This window comes from Balaenoptera musculus, chromosome 17, assembly GCF_009873245.2.
Source record: "Balaenoptera musculus isolate JJ_BM4_2016_0621 chromosome 17, mBalMus1.pri.v3, whole genome shotgun sequence".
NCBI lineage: Eukaryota > Metazoa > Chordata > Mammalia > Artiodactyla > Balaenopteridae > Balaenoptera > Balaenoptera musculus.
Genome location: NC_045801.1, coordinates 24,599,748 through 24,611,451, shown reverse-complemented (window position 1 = coordinate 24,611,451; position 11,704 = coordinate 24,599,748). Strand labels below are relative to the sequence as shown.

Here is an 11,704-nt window from a genome sequence, read left to right as displayed (position 1 = left end):
TTAGTGGAGGGCAGTGACATTTCAAATGCATTTTTCTTTAGTATATTATGGACTCAATTTCCAAGAGATTGGCTAATTTAATTTCAGAACAATTCAGTGCCTTCCAAGATCTCCATCCCTGCTGCCCTTCATAAGTATACTCTAGCCTGTGTAGAGTGTTCCAGTACACAGATTTAGGGAATTCTGAGAAATCTTAGCAGAATGAAGAGAGAAGAGTAACTTATTATGAAAAGTTGGTGGTTCAATGGGCTAAATCATATTCTTGTATTGGAGAGTATAGGATTTTGGGAAAAAAATTGGAAAACTTTAGTAATTTCCATTTTATGATGTGGACAAAATGTTACAGTTCATAATTTTCAGGTGAACTTATTTCAGATACACCCATGCAAAATAAACAGGGAAAATAGTGGTCAATGTATTGTGTTCAATATCTTGTACCTCAGTTGAAGGACATAATTAAAGGCAGAAAGGAGAAAAGAATGGCCAAAGGGTAAAAAATGCACCACAGTTTTATGACAATAGGAGCACTGAATTGGGAGTCAGCACATGGGGATTTGAGTTATTAATCCATAACTTCCCTTCTTTAGGTCTTGGTGTCTTCAACTGTGAATTAAGGAATTTAGAACCCTTATTCCTACTAAGTTTACCCAGAAATTTAATTATTCAATCCTAAGGAATATCTATTTTTCTTTACTTTTCCTTTATAAATTCTAAATTAAAACCCTCTAGCCTTACGACAAATTAAATATTTTATATTTATGAAATAAACCCATAGGAACTAAAAAGGACTGATCTCATCAATTAGCCTTCAATTTCTTGTTTTTCAAGCATATGAATTATAATTTACGAGATTAAGACGAATGGTGAGAATTCCATGATACTGAGGGATAACGAGGAAAATAAAAATGAAAAGTGCTATTCTTTAAATGATAGCAAAAGTGTGTAATTAAAATAGTTTTTCCTCTGGCATTCTGGAAGATATATAAAAGGTACAGAAAAGGTTGTTTTCACGTAAAATGAATGTGGTGGAATCATGGGGCACTTGAGACTTTTAAACCCAGACAGCTGGGCCATTCATGCCTACAATCATTTTTGGCTGTTCTTTTTGATTTCATCCATAATGTTTCCCAGTTAATAATTATAGATTATGTTACTCTCGTTAAATATATCTATAATCTTACTTGATCGTCTCAATTCTATTAAGTATACTGTGGTTTTTCTAGTAGGAATTTAATACAATTTTTCATGTCTGAATACAGCATTTGGTCAATTTGTTGAGAAGACCTGGCCTCTTAAATCTGTTTTCCTCACCATCGCCTCAAAATCCCCAAATGTCTGCCTTTTGCAGATGGAATCACTGTGGCAAACAGAAAGGTGGAGTTTGGCCTTTTGCTGGGTTTAATGTGGTTCTTTCTTTCAGGACAAGACGTTTCCTATAAAGGGATTTTTTTTTTTTTTACTGTTTTGCTAATGTTTATTTTCTGAGTCTCTCTCTTTGTTTATATTAAAATAAAGTTTGAGGGGAAACAAACCTTCTGAAGGCCAAAAAAATCTGTAAACATAATATAACAAGGCATATTTTTATTTTCCATGAGCACTAACTGGTTACTTAGTAGCAAATCAGTCAGTGTGCTGTTCCAAGTAGTTTCTGATTTTGCCAAAGTGATTAAAGTACCAGACCTATATCAGAGGGTATATTCTCTTCTTTCTGTGCTGGAAGTGGGCCTGCAGGTCAAAATGTAATAAAATAAAAATATGTACCACATCATCTAAAATTAGAGAAGGTTCCATGTTGCAGATGATAGAGGCTTATTTAAGGACTTATTAAATTGATGTGCAAATTAATTTAAAAAGTAGATGAATAACTTTGGTGGACACCCCTCTGCCAATTTGGCACTATCTCTTGAGTTACATTAATTTTGTGGCAAGTGGTAAATATGATGATGAAAGGAAGTTACAGGTAAGGGAATAGCACACAGGTACTAAGGGCAAGAGAATGTGGCAAATATGGATTTGTTGATGAATTTAAAAGCTCAGAAATTATAACAGCTACAGCATTTAATACAAATTTAAAATATAAGTCAGTATTTATTGAATACTCTTATATGAAATGATATTGATTATGATGTTCTTGTGCCTTCATATCAAATATTTATAATGTGTAGCATTAAGCAAGTCAATAATTTCATGATACCTTTAATGTTTTTTCACACTCATTAATTAAGAATATGCAAGTAAGATTTCAGTTCTGTGAAGTAAAGAGCTTATATATTGCATGCAGAAGAACATGTTATAGGTTAGATACTTGGATCTATATAAAGAAAGAAAGAAGGCCAGAGAAGGAATAAATCAAGGTAAAATAAAATCCTTTATTTTCTTAACTGATTTAAAAGATACCTGTCTAGTTAAAGTAATAATTGTAAAAATGTATTGGATTGCAATAACATTTGTTCAAGTGAAATGAATGGCAGCAATGCCACAATACATGGGCAAGAGGAATTGGGGATATTTTATTCTTAGGTTCCTGAAATTCAAGTGAAGTGACAGTGTTATTTGTAGGTTGATTTACAGTAGTTATATAGTGAACTTAAGGGCATGTATTAAAAATTTAATAATAATTGGTATGCTAAGAAAGAACATAAAAAGGAACCATTTAAAATGCTCAATTTACACAAAAAAGGCAGAAATATTGGCAAACATAGGAGATACCAATATATTAATAATCACTATAAATGTGAATGGTGCAAATATAATTAAAAGTTACAATTTGTCAGATTGAATTAACAAAGAAGAACCAATTACCATTGGCCCTCCGTATTCATGGATTCCTGCCACCACGGATTCAGTGAACCACAGGTGGATCCATGGATACGGAGGGGCAACTGTATTAGGCCATTTTATATAAGGGACTGGAGCATGGGTGGATTTTGATATCCATGGAGAGAGCTGGAGCCAATCCCCCCCACAAATGGGGAGGGATGACTGTGTATTTTGTCTACAGAGATGTGTTTTAGATATACATACTCATATAAGTTAAAAGTAACCTATAAGTGCATTAGAGGCTTTCTCTAATTTGGGAAGTAATTCCATCTTCCACCAAGTAGCCCTCTTTCTAGCCCTAAAATTTGCCAAGCTCTGTCACACATCGAGGAATTTTAATATATTGGTTCTTTTCTCTGTAATCTAATCCCTTTGCCTTTCTCATTGACCATATCCTTCTCATCCATCTTGTTTCCTCTACACTATTCAATTATATAATTATAACTGTATTTTGTTTGTTGATTAAACTGGGGTGTCTTATCTCTTTCAGTAGACATAAGCTCCATGAGAGCAAGGACTAGGTTTGTCTTGCTCACTGAAGTAATTACAGAAATTAGATTAAGTGCTTACCATTATTAGTTCAAGATAGATGTGAATTGAATAAATTACTTGCTAAATGAATTTAAAAAACAACTTTTAGTGCATTCATGATTAATATGGCTTATACGTTAATCCCTTTATTTTGCCTTAACAACAACAACAATAAAAACGATTGTGAAGAGGCAGAATGGGGAAGAAGATTGGGCAGATACACGGAGATGGCTTTTCCCATAGTCACACACAAAAAAAGAGATGGCTTCATCCTCCTGCAACAGAAACCTCAAAGTCCAGGTGCGATGCTGGTATAAATTAGGCCTAAATTATGTAAAGAGAGAAAGTTCTCAGGTTCTTTGTTCTTAAAGGACCCTTAGCCGGGACACACATGAGAAGCCAGAGCCCACTGAATGGGAGTGCTATTAACCATGGAACTATTGACTCGCACACAACAAAGGTATTTCATAAACAGAAGTGACATTAAATTTGGATTTCCATCTCTGTGGGACATAAAGGAATGAAGAAGAAATATTTCGCTTTGATTTCCCTTGCATGCTACGGAAAATACAGTGGTGTTTGTCATGTGGTTATAACCATGAAGAGGAAGTCAGGTCTGCTCTCCCCCCACTGTTCACCACTTCAGGATCTAAGTAACCATGACAGCATTTATTCATCCTCAAAGCTTTGAAGAGAATTTGAGATGAAGGTTGAGGAGAAAGCCCAGATGTTCTTTTAAAAGTTAGAATTCACAAGGAAGGAAAAAAGACCTATTCATAAGAGAGACTGTTTTGGGTGAAATGCAATAAATTCCATACTCATAAGAGTTAATGTTTTCGTTAGTTTTTTTAAATAATTGTCATCAAAAGCTCTTATGCTTAAAATCAGTACTGTAGAAGTTATACAGAATTCATGTTTATTGACTATCAGGAATCAGGACAAGTATATTCAAGCTAACATGAGTGCATGGGGGTGCTGAGGAAAACATGGTTTTGATAGTAAGGAAAATAATCACAGAGCTTAGGTAACAAGGAGAATATATGTCTTTTGCATAGCCTGGACACACTAGAAATTTAATAAGAGCTGTTTTTTGATAAAATAATTTGATGGCTCAGAATCTAATGTTTTGCCTTGTATACTGGCCATTTACTCCAGGTACGATTTTTTAATAAATTCAGGGCGTAAAAATACTATATTTTCAACAAGAAACAATCAGTGTGTTGTGTACCACATTTTACTTCTTACACTCCAAAATGTGTCTGTAATATCCAGGGTCAGCAATCATTTAAAAAGCCTTTTGTGAATTCATAGAAGTTCACAGATACACTGTCATAGACAATCTATTCTGGGCTACCAGCTTTACAGAATGAGGCATGATTGTAATAGGAAAGTTGATGAAATTTGCATGTAAATTGATAATTTGTGAAACATTCATTTTTCACATTTCATATACGTTTCATTTATTCTGGGCAAATATATATGTTAAAGGAGACTCCTATTTTAAGGTGATTCTTATATAATTTTGCACAACATTCACAAAATCTTTCTTTTGAAATTGATATAGTACAATCTCATACCAAATGAGAAAAACTTCCACCACCACTGAAATACGGATGAAAGATAAATGCTCACATTCACAACACCTATTACTGACATATATCTACAATGGATTTAGTACTTATTGAGTCGAAACATCACACATACAAATGTAAAATGATTTGTGTACTTTCAAAGTTCTCAGATTTTTACCAGTTGTTGCACTATATATACATATATATATCAGTATCTTGCTTGCTTTAATATAGTAAGTTAGATACTCTTTTATTGACCATACACATAAAAATATGTGGACTAAAAATCAACTTTAGACAAGCCTCTTAGATAGCCTCATCCACCAGAGGGCAGACAGCAGAAGAAAGAACAACTACAATCCTGCAGCCTGTGGAACAAAAACCACATGCACAGAAAGATAGACAAGATGAAAAGGCAGAGGGTTATGTACCAGATGAAGGAACAAGATAAAACCCCAGAAAAACAATAAATGAAGTGGAGATAGGCAACCTTCCATAAAAAGAATTCAGAAAAATGACAGTGAAGATGATCCAGGACCTCAGAAAAAGAATGGAGGCAAAGATCGAGAAGATGCAAGAAATGTTTAACAAAGACCTAGAAGAGTTAAAGAACAAATACCTAGAAGAATTAAAGAACAAACAAACAGAGCTGAACAATACAATAACTGAAATGAAAAATACACTAGAAGGAATCAATAGCAGAATAACTGAGGCAGAAGAACGGATAAGTGACCTGGAAGACAGAATGGTGGAATTCACTGCTGCGGAACAGACTAAAGAAAAAAGAATGAAAAGAAATGAAGACAGCCTAAGAGACCTCTGGGACAACATTAAATGCAATAACATTTGCATTATAAGGGTCCCAGAAGGAGAAGAGAGAGAGAAAGGACCAGAGAAAATATTTGAAGAGATTATAGTTGAAAACTTCCCTAACATGGGAAAGGAAATAGCCACCCGAGTCCAGGAAGCACAGAGAGTCCCATACAGGATAAACCCAAGGAGAAACATGCCGAGACACATAGTAATCAAACTGGCAAAAATTAAAGACAAAGAAAAATTATTGAAAGGAACAAGGGAAAAATGACAAATAACATACAAGGGAACTCCCATAAGGTTAACAGCTGATTTCTCAGCAGAAACTCTACAAGCCAGAAAGGAGTGCCACGATATATTTAAAGAGATGAAAGGGAAGAACCTACGACCAAGATTACTCTACCCAGCAAGGATCTCATTCAGATTTGATGGAGAAATCAAAACCTTTACAGACAAGCAAAAGCTAAGAGAATTCAGCACCACCAAACCAGCTCTACAACAAATGCTAAAGGAACTTCTCTAAGTGTGAAACACAAGAGAAGAAAAGGACCTACAAAAACAATCCCATAACAATGAAGAAAATGGTAATAAGAACATACATATCAATAATTACCTTAAACGTGAATGGATTAAATGCTCCAACCAAAAGACACAGGCTTGCTGAATGGATACAAAAACAAGACCCATATATATACTGTCTACAAGAGACCCACTTCAGACCTAGGGACACATACAGACTGAAAGTGAGGGGATGGAAAAAGATATTCCATGCAAATGGAAATCAAAAGAAAGCTGGAGTAACAATACTCATATCAGATAAAATAGACTTTAAAACAAAGAATGTTACAAGAGACAAGGAAGGACACTACATAATGATCCAGGGATCAATCCAAGAAAAAGATATAACAATTATAAATATATATGCACCCAACATAGGAGCAGATCAATACATAAGGCAACTGCTAACAGCTATAAAAGAGGAAATCGACAATAACACAATAATAGTGGGGGACTTCAACACCCTACTTACACCAAGGGACAGATCATCCAAACAGAAAATTAATAACAAAACACAAGCTTTAGATGACACAATAGACCAGATAGATTTAATTGATATTTACAGGACATTCCATCCCAAAACAGCAGATTACACTTTCTTCTCAAGTGCACACGGAAAATTCTACATTATAGATCACATTTTGGGTCATAAATCAAGCCTCAGTAAATTTAAGAAAATTGAAATCATATCAAGCCTGTTTTCTGACCACAGTGCTATGAGACTGGAAATCAAATACAGGGAAAAAAACGTAAAAAACACAAACACATGGAGGCTAAACAATGCGTTACTAAATAACCAAGAGATCACTGAAGAAATCAAAAAGGAAATCAAAAAATACCTAGAGACAAATTACAAGGAAAACACAATGATCCAAAACCTATGGGTTGCAGCAAAAGCAGTTCTAAGAGGGAAGTTTATAGCAGTACAAGCCTACCTCAAGAAACAAGAAAAATCTCAAATAATCTAACCTTACACCTAAAGGAACTAGAGAAAGAAGAACAAACAAAACCCAAAGTTAGTAGAAGGAAAGAACTCATAAAGATCAGAGCAGAAATAAATGAAATAGAAACAAAGAAAAAAATAGCAAAGATCAATAAAACTAAAAGCTGCTTCTTTGAGAAGATAAACAAAATTCATACACCATTAGCCAGACTCATCAAGAAAAAGAGGGAGAGGACTCAGATCAATAAAATTAGAAACGAAAAAGGAGAAGTTAGAAAAGACACTGCAGAAATACAAAGCATCCTAAGAGACTACTCCAAGCAACTCTATGCCAATAAAATGAACAAACCGGAAGAAATGGACAAATTCTTATACAGATATAACCTTCGAACACTGAACCAAGAAGAAATAGAAAATATGAACAGACCAATCACAAGTAATGAAATTCAAACTGTGATTAAAAATCTTCCAACAAACAAAAGTCCAGGACCAGATGGCTTCACAGTTGAATTCTATCAAACATTTAGAGAAGAGCTAAAACCCATCCTTCTCAAATTCTTCCAAAAATTGCAGAGGAAGGAACACTCCCAAACTCATTCTATGAGGCCACCATCACCCTGATACCAAAACCAGACAAAGATACTACAAGAAAAGAAAATTACAGACCAATATCACTGATGAATATAGATGAAAAAATCCTCAACAAAATACTAGCAGACAGAATTCACCAACACATTAAAAGGATCATACACCATGATTAAGTGGGATTTATTGCAGGGATGCAAGGATTCTTTAATATATGCAAATCAATCAATGTGATACACCATATTAACAAATTGAAGAATAAAAACCATATGATCATCTCAATAGATGCAGAAAAAGCTTTTGACAAAATTCAACACTCATTTATGATTAAAAACTCTCCAGAGAGTGGGCATAGAGGGAACCTACCTCAACATAGTAAAGGCCATATACGACAAACCCACAGCAAACATCATTCTCAATGGTTAAAAACTGAAAGCATTTCTTCCAAGATCAGGAACAAGACAAGGATGTCCACTCTCGCCAATATTATTCAACGTAGTATTGGAAGTCCTAGCCACAGCAGTCAGAGAAGAAAAAGGAAAAAAAGGAATCCAAATTGGAAAAGAAGAAGTAAAACTGTCACTGTTTGCAGATGACATGATAGTATACATAGAGAATCCTTAAGATGTCACCAGAAAACTACTAGAGCTATTCAATGAATTTGGTAAAGTTGCAGGATACAAAATTAATGCACAGAAATCTCTTGCATTCCTATACACTAATGATGAAAATTCTGAAAGAGAAATTAATGAAACACTCCCATTTACTATTGCAACAAAAAGAATAAAATACCTAGGGACAAACCTACCTAGGGAGACAAAAGTCCGGTATGCAGAAAACTATAAGACACTGATGAAAGAAATTCAAGATGATACCAACAGATGGAGAGTTATATCATGTTCTTGAATTGGAAGAATCAATATTGTGAAAATGACTATACTACCCAAATCAATCTACAGATTCAATGCAACCCCTATGAAATTACCAATGGCCTTTTTTACAGAACTAGAACAAATAATCTTAAAATTTGTATGGAGAAATAAAAGACCCCGAATAGCCAAAGCAGCCTTGAGGGAAAAAAACGGAGCTGGAGGAATCAGACTCCCTGACTTCAGGCTATACTACAAAGCTACAGTAATCAAGAAAGTATGGTACTGGCACAAAAACAGAAATATAGATCAATGGAACAGGATAGAAAGCCCAGAGATAAACCCATGCACATATGGTAAACTAATCTATGACAAAGGAGGCAAGGATATACAGTGGAGAAAAGACAGTCTCTTCAATAAGTGGTGCTTGGAAAACTGGACAACTACATGTAAAAGAATGAAATTAGAACACTCCCTAACACCATACACAAAAATAAACTCAAATTGGATTAGAGACCTAAATGTAAGACTGGACACTATAAAACTCTTAGAGGAAAACATAGGAAGAACACCCTTTGACATAAATCACAGCAAGATCTTTTTTGATCCACCTCCTAGAGTAATGGAAATTAAAAAAATAAACAAATGGGACCTAATGAAACTTAAAAGCTTTTGCAAAGCAAAGGAAACTACAAACAAGATGAAAAGACAACCCTCAGAATAGGAGAAAGTATTTGCAAATGCATCAATGGACAAAGGATTAATCTCCAAAATAAATAAACAGCTCATGCAGCTTAATATTAAAAAAACAACGCAATCCAAAAATGGGCAGAGGACCTAAATAGACATTTCTCTGAAGAAGACATATTGATGGCCAAGAAGCACATGAAAAGCTGCTCAACATCACTAATTATTAGAGAAATGCAGATCAAAACTACAATGAGGTATCCCCTCACACCAGTCCGAATGGGCATCATCAGAAAATCTACAAACAACAAATGCTGGAGAGGGTGTGGAGAAAAGGGAACCCTCTTGCACTGTTGTTGGGAATGTAAATTGATACAGCCACTATGGAGAACAGTATGAGGTTCCTTAAAAAACTAAAAATAGAACTACCATATGACCTAGCAATCCCATTACTGTGCGTATACCCTGAGAAAACCATAATTCAAAAAGAGTCATATACAGTGTTCATTGCAGCTCTGTTTACAGTAGCCAGTCATGGAAGCAACCTAAATGCCCATTGACAGACGAAGGGATAAAGAAGATGTGGTACATATATACAATGGAATATTACTCAGCCATAAAAGGAAACGAAATTGGGTCATTTGTAGAGATGTGGATGGATCTAGAGACTGTCATACAGAGTGAAGGAAGTCAGAAAGAGAAAAACAACTATTGTATATTAACGCATATATGTGGAACCTAGAAAAATGGTATCGATGAACCAGTTTGCAAGGCAGAAATAGAGACACAGATGTAGAGAACAAACGTATGGACACCAAGGGGGGAAAGTGGTAGAGGGTGGTGGTGGTGTGATGAATTGGGAGATTGGGATTGACATATATACACTAATATGTATAAAATGAATAACTAACAAGAACCTGCTGTATAAAAAAATAAAATAAAATTCAAAAAAAAAAGAGTAGCATTGGTATGTTTAAAAATCTTTCATTAGAAACAATATAAAAATCAACTTTAAAAGCACATTCTGGAGTTATTATTAGAAAACATAATACATTTTTTAGAGAGATTAATGATTTCCATCATTTACATATATTGGGAGCCAGATACCTTATTTTTCTTATGATTTGTGTGAGAAATCTCAACCTTACAGATCTTACAAGTTCAAAGCATCTTATGTTACCATTTGAAGTCTCCCCTGAGCAAATAATGGCAACCTAACAGAAAGATGAACCTGCACATCAGTGCAATGTATTTTAACATACCACGTTTTTAAACCTACTGATATTCTCCCTGGAAAGTACCTGAGAGTATACATGGCATTATGTTCCATGGAAACATTAGGAAAGCTAAAAGTTTCTATCAGTGGAATATGATTCTCTGAACATCAATAACTAGACATAAGTTTGAAATCCTGCACATAGACACTGACTTTGGGATATAGACTTTCTTCTTAGAAGATGCACCTTGTCGTGTTTCAAACTATTAGATATGCTAAGATTGGACTACATTACTTTGCCTAACTGCTTCCTATTATATCAAAAAGCATTCTTTTTTTCAGGTGTATTTTTAATTGAAGTTACAGTTCTCTCTAAGAACTGAGTGGAAAATGTTGTTTAGAACCATATTCAGCTATCATGGTATTTTCTAGGTAAAATGAATCATTTAAATAAGTTTCTACCACTGGTCATTGTTCAGTTTCAGTTTTACATTTCAAAATAAAGAAAAACATTTCAAAATAAAGAAAAATAAAGAAAACATTTCAAAATAAAGAAAAAAAACAATGAAATGTAAAAACAATACCTTGTCTTTTTAAAAAATTTGACATATTTAACATGTTACATTTTGTAAATTGAAGGTATATCACATGCTACTTTGATACATTTGTATATTGTAACATGGTTGCCATTGAAGCAACATTTATCATATTACTTGACTAGAGTATAATGTTACTCTATATATTTATTATTCTGTGCATTAGATCTCTAAAGTTTATTTACTACTTGTTACAAACAAAAGAAAGCTTCATGAATTTGCATGTCATCCTTGTTCAGGGACCATGCTAATCTGTATTCTAATTTTAGCATATGTGCTGTGCAAGTGAGCACTTGATATACTGTCTTGAGTTACTGCAAATAAGATAAACATACATTATTACAAACATCTGCTCTATGAGCAGCTAAAATATTAAAAATCAAGGTAGTGAACTGTGATAACTGGTGCAAAAATATAATTTAATAAGTGTTCTTTAATTCAGAAACATATTCAGATAAGAGAAAGCCATACGAATTTCAGTTGAATGCAAGGAGGATATTTTATTGAAAGAAAAC

The 11,704-nt window shown here is 34.1% G+C and overlaps 1 pseudogene; it reads right to left on the bottom strand.

Moving 5' to 3' along the window:
* Window positions 1–11,383: 11,383 nt before the first annotated feature.
* Window positions 11,384–11,482, bottom strand: LOC118883896 (annotated as a pseudogene).
* Window positions 11,483–11,704: the final 222 nt, after the last annotated feature.